Below are 6,686 nucleotides of genomic sequence, written 5' to 3'. Positions count from 1 at the left end.
TCTTTCCTGAAAGGAATGTTTTTTGTAGCTTTGTTTTTGTTCAGGTTCAACCTTAATCACCGACAACGTTGGGTCAACAGTGATTGGTCGGACGTGCAAACTAGTGACAACCCCTGACAACAAACAATCTACAGGTATTTTCATAGGACTTGATATTTACGTTGATGGTTAAATGACAACTGCGTAAACCTTATACTTCAACAGCGCTATACAAGGCCTGGAAAATGTTACTGTAGAACATATATAAACTTGAAATTGAAGGTCAATTTTCTCCTTACTGATTTTCTCCTTTGGATACACCAAAAGGGTTGTTTCTTTGTCTATGTGAAATTGTGCTTAAATCTCAGAAATAAGAATTCATTTATAATATTTGTTCATTAAATAGAGATGACACGACAAAATCTCTGGGGTCTTCAGAATAAGTGTGTATGTACATCAAAATCAATGTACATTGTGACGATTCCAATTTTTTTTAGATGTTATAAACGGTGGATTTTCTAACTGGACGGAATGGGGTGATTGTTCTGTGAACTGTGGAGGTATTGTAAATCGTTCTAGAGTATGTAATTCCCCTTACCCACGTAATGGAGGATTAAACTGTAGTGGAGCTGATCATGAAACAAAAAGATGTGGTGAGTATGTATTGCATATTTCTTAAGATGTAAGTTTTCGTAAATAATGTTATTTTTTTTCTCTGTGATTTGTGACGCTTTTATTATACATATATTTACTATAAAATGATGATTTTAAAACCCGAGTGTCTTTTTGTCGTTATGATGTTTTTTAGCTTGATTTTGAAGAATTATCATACCCCGTCTCGTATGTGGGGCTATATTGCCATGCCCATTCATCCGTCCGTCTGTCCGGCCGTTACACTTTACTGTAATAGATTCTATGGGAGGAAACGCTTCGATATTTGTAATAGTGCTTGCTGACTTGTACTGTGTCTCCTCTTTTCAGGTTTGTCGTTCATCTACTGTTTACCAGTTGACATCGTAGTTTTCTTGGTGATGCATAACGAATATTTTTGTCACAGATTTCTCAGCTTCTATAGGAGGGAATGTTTAGATTTTTGGTATATTGCTTTTGCATAATGACTTGTATTATGTCTCTTCATTTCAAGTGTGTTGCTCAATTACTTCCTTTTTACCGTATGAATTAGTAATCACTTATGTCGTGTGTAATGAGAATTTTTGTAACAGATTTCTCGATTTCTCAGCTCCTCACATACGACTCATCAAATCAAATACGCAGAACATCTCTACGTCACAGAGACATTCCTTAGAAATTTGTTACATTGCATTTGCATGATGACTTGTACTGTCCCCCCTTCCCAGGTTCGTTGCCTTACTATTTCCTACTTACAATAGATTGTTGATTGGGGTATTCTTAAGACGACGTATTGTGCAACATCTTGTTTTTGTTGACAGGGTATTCAGAATTTACTTAAAAACATTATACATCGTTGTTTATGAGCAACTCGGCGGGTGTTTCTAGAAAAGCCGAGGACGCTTACCCTACCTGTGCACCTGGTCCATGCTCCCGGTTTTTAGTGGAGACCAAGTTTCTCATTTGCTTTTGTTACTTTGTATGTATGATTTTAGTTACTTCATGTTCCTTGTTGTGTATGTCTGTTTTCCATGTCTGGTCCTTGACCCTGGATTACATTCTTTTGATTACCGCTATAACCTTACTTTTTTGGATTTCTTTATAGGCTGGTGCATTTGTTCCGTTTAACCTATTTTTTTTTTGCCGGGTCCAAAAATGATATATACATTCAGAATTGTTTTTACCAATCCACACCCTCAGTTAATTCTAAAAACACAAAAAAATATATAGTAGGATAGCAGAGGTTTAAAAAGTCTTCAAATAACGAAGTTTAATGCATCGAAATATAATATTGCTAAATTTTGTATCATTTTTTAAGGAAAATCATTCTACTTTTAAATTATAATTGTCGCACAAATGTATTGTGGTCACAACTTGTAAAATTGTGCTTTTTGTGAGGGTGCCTTGTTTACCTACACAAATACAGGCTGTTAAAAAGTCAATTTTGATTATGAAAGCATGAAATATATATACAGAAAGGTCTGAAAATTTTCCAACGATGTTAAAAATGTCAAATTTGGGATGCAAATTTTTGGTCGTTCCCTCCGCGGCACTCGAACTCGTTGGGAATTTTTCAGACCTTTCTTTACGTTTACATATCTTCCCTGTATCAATTTGATCCGATGGAGCAGTGTAGTGAATAGAGTCGTCACATTCTGAGATGTACATATATATATGCCATACTTCATATTGGAATAGTTTTTTCTTTTCAAATAAACTAAAACAAAGTAGGGGACTTCGTTAGCTCCGAAGTCCCTACTTTGTTTTAGTTTATTAGAAACGAAAAACTATTCCAATGTGAAATATGGCAGGTTGGTAAACAAATTTCTATCGTAAATCCTATCCCCCAAGAGAACAGTGCAAAGAAACTTAAATATCCTCTCTTTTCTGACAAGAATGTTCAATACTTTTACTCGCTTTTAATTTACGACAGTTTAACTCTTCTAAGAACCTATTCTTTCGACTCATGGGTACTATTTAAAAACGTGTTTAAAAACTTGTTGCTGACACAAATAATAAAACTGGTCAGAAAAAAAAAGTGTCTTCGAGGTGCAGTGTTTGTCGCATTTCATGACCTTCCAAGCCCCTCGTACTGCAATATAAAACAATGAAAGTCTTTTTCTTTCTTTTGGCTTGCACTGGCATGTTTAACAAAAAACAAAAAACAAAACAACAAAAAAGTTGAAAATAACTTTCTGTATATCCGTTACATCCTTTATTTCGTGCATTATAAAGCTAGAACATCGTTGCTTCTAGGAAATAATTCGACTGTCTTTGTGTATATAAACCACTAAAATCCCCAAAAATCTTTCGTAACACAGTGTCAGCCAATCATTTGCATGATATGAGTGACGCTGACAATCAGCTGACTGTTCCTATATACTTGGTTTAATTTTCGTTTTCGTGCTAACATATATGTTTAATGCTGATAGACCCGGTTTTCACTCATATGTGTAATACATCATGACGGACTGAGGTGTTTCTTACCGTCCTTGGCTATCTTTTGGCATAGTCAAACCCGTGAATGTGGGCCATTGTGTATTCGGAGAAATTAGTTGTCATGTGACCACGTTCATTCATTAAATTCATTAAAATTAATGCATCAGCACTTGATTTAATGTCAATACAGCCTTGTACAGCGTACAGCAGCATTTGCTGAATCTTTGACCCAGCAAAATACTTTTTGGGATAAAAGCAACACAGTGCATGTAAGAGAGATATTGATGCATGACAGTCAATTGATGAGAAATTTCCAAGGCCGAAAACAATAATGTTATGTTTCGGAGCACTATTCTGAAATTTTGTAGGGTTGGTAGGTAGGAATTTTTATGTTCATTTAATATTTTTGAAATTAAATAAGTCATAAAGATACAATGAAAACCATATTTGCAAAGACTAAACATTTAATAGACTTAGTCCACAGCCTAATCCTTTTTTGGATTCGGCGCATGGGTAATTTTTGTTTTGTTTTGACGGAAATGGTAAAATAAAAAAAAATATCAAAAAATTCAAAAAAAGGATTATCCACGACCAAGAGCACAATTTTTCAATTTTCAATTTTCCTTTTTTCTGAAAGACAAATTTTTACGTTATTTACGTCTGAAGGAGGGTCAGTAGGATGACCGGAAACATTTTTAGGCCTAAACGGATGGTCTATTTACTATTCCAGTAGTGCTAGAGATTGTCTGTCAAGCTTTTTCCTGACTTGGTTTTGGGTATGAAAAAACGGAATCGCAACCTCTTACATCAATTATCTATAAATATACAAGTAAAGATTCTAAAGAAAAGTTAATGATACACGTTATGTTAGTTCTGAAACCAAATGATACTGGCAGTGCCTCTTGATATATTTTATACAGCTGCAAAATAAGTACATGTATATAGTTTTTGTCCAAGGAAATATTTTTCAGACTACAAATGTATATGACTATTTAGAAGTTGATAAAAATTTTTTAATACAAGATTCAGTTGAAATATTGATTTTGAAGTGTTGATTGTGAGTCAGTACCGATGGATGTAGTCTTAAAGTCTTTTATATACCGGTAATGTATTATTGTTTCATAAGAATTTCGAATTTTTTCTATCAAGTACATGACTGTAAGTGGGAAATTTTTCCATTATGCAGTTTTATTCTCCTTTGCCCGAGAACTGTTTAACTAGCACTAATGTAAAAACAAAGACGTTAATTCTTAGCAAATCATACACTACTAATTTGGTCCTAAGGTTGCAAAATGGTGCTGAAAGCGACGTCAAAGGCGTCCGTGTCGTCGTCCATATTCACTTAATTTTCGTGCGATGACTTTATGGTTATGGTTGATCAATTGTTATGAAGTTTTGATATGATTTTACTAACTACTATTAATGATTGCTTCTGTTTAACTTTTTAGTTTATTGCCCCTACCATTTTAAAATTATTAACGTGACATATGTTCAACACATCCATGCAAGTACACCTTCACGGAAAAATATGTATATGACATGTTTTATGGTTTTGGCAAGTCATTTGGCATTGAAATTTGTTCCCCATTTATTGATATCAGTAGATATTTAGTAATACATGTTAATATATATGTATAAACATGTGCATAATTCAATTATTGATTTCAGTAAATGGAGGAGTTTTCTGGACGATGTAAACACATTCACCCTACCGGTGCATCTAGGCCATGCTCCCAGTTTTAAGTGGATTCGGAGTTTCTCATTTACTTTTGTTACTTTGAATGTATTATTTAAGTTACTTTATGTTCATTGTTGTGTTAGTCTGTTTTCCGTATCTGATCTTTGTCTCTGGATTTCATTCCTTTGATTTCCGCCAGAATCTTGGATCCATTGGTTACTCTTTCAAAACAAAACGTATGTATGTTCAAATTTGCTCTTGGGCATTACCAGTCTGCGTCCATACTTACCCCTCAGGCAATACCAGTCTGTGTCCAGATTGTTAGTAAATAATAAATTTGATTTTGGGATTGGCTGAACGATCCGGTTGGACGTTTTTCCCTTTTCCGCACAAAAGTCCCGACAGACGATGGTTATACTTTGTCTTGTTTAACTTCAATTTAACCTCTATAATGGTAGCATAAATAAATATATCACCCAATACCTCTAATGACATTTGACCTGAGACAGATGAAAAAGCAGTACTGCATAGACACCAAATTTCAACCGTTACTTGATGTTGTGCAAGAATGTCAGTTACATCGCTTACTCAAAGTGATTAGAGACTTTAAAATCTTTTGAACGCTTGACAAAAGAAACGATAAAATGAATGAAATATATACTCAAAAGAATTATTTCAGATGCAAACCAAGTGCTAGTTTCAAGCATTATGTTGGTGTTCCGGAGGACATTTAGGCATTACATCGGGTGTTGGAAATTAGCGGAAAAATCATACTTCGTCTTCCGATATTTCAAGTGGGGTGTCCTAGGTGTATAATGGTGACTTTGGGTGGCCCTTATATCCAAATGTATGATATGGTCCCAGCTACAGCCAAATATGTCAGTGCAAACATGGAATCCTATAAAAAATAATATCGAAATTTGATGTCTATAGAGAAAAAAAGACTAATTTGCAATTTCAGTAATGAAATATTTGTGAAGCTTTAAGTAAGACAGTGGTAACACAATATATCTTTATTTCTATTAATTTAGCGGGATATTTGGAAAGTTTTCTTATTTGCGTAGATGTAATTGACAAATATTGATGTACCATATTAAAACCCACTAAAGCAAATGCCATCTATAGTCGTTATACTCCCATAAAGCTCTATGTTTCTGGTGTTGGTTAAAATCTATCGGAGGTAGCTTTTCTTTCTCTATGTCCTTTGACTTTTTTCCCTGACCTTGGTTGATCTGTCTTCAACGTACTATTCCATCACACAGTGACCTTTGCCTTAGACGATTTAAAAGTTTTCAGTATTGTTTTCATATAGATTTTAGTTGTTTAATGATCTGTTTTGCTATTTTTCTTTACTCTTTATTTCTTGTAGTATGATGATTGCTTTTCATAATTGCGTGATTCAATCTGTTTTCAAATTTACGCTGCTATTTATATTGATTAGGTCCAGTAAATGGCAACTGGACAGGATGGGGTAAATGGTCTCCGTGTTCTGTCACCCAGTATAGTAGTAACACCACAGCATTATACGGAGAGGGAACATCGACCAGGTGGCGGTACTGTTCAGATCCTCCTCCTATTTGTGGTGGACAGTGTATTGGGTCAGAAAATGAAACTAAGCAGTGTGTAGGTGAGACTTCATGGTAATTGACAGAAAAATGTATTACAGTTCAAAAGGATCCGATGGCTACGTTATTCGATAATAGAAAATTATTTTTTTTTTAAATCGATATAATGATACTGTTGCATAATTGCATTACACATCGTTGAAGACTGAGAAATTATGAAGTTTTGGAAGGAGTAATCAAGGGAACCATGGTTATAGCGGTAATCAAAAGAATGTAATCCAGGGACAAAGACCAGACATGGAAAACAGACATACGCAACAAAGAACACAAAGTAACTAAAATCATACATACAAAGTAACAAAGGCAAATGAGCAACTCGGACTCCACTTAAAACT

The sequence above is a fragment of the Perna viridis genome, chromosome 4, assembly GCF_037379345.1.
Source record: "Perna viridis isolate PV_CMFRI_1.1 ecotype Kerala chromosome 4, ASM3737934v1, whole genome shotgun sequence".
NCBI classification, from domain to species: Eukaryota; Metazoa; Mollusca; class Bivalvia; order Mytilida; family Mytilidae; genus Perna; species Perna viridis.
This window is presented reverse-complemented; position numbering follows the sequence as displayed.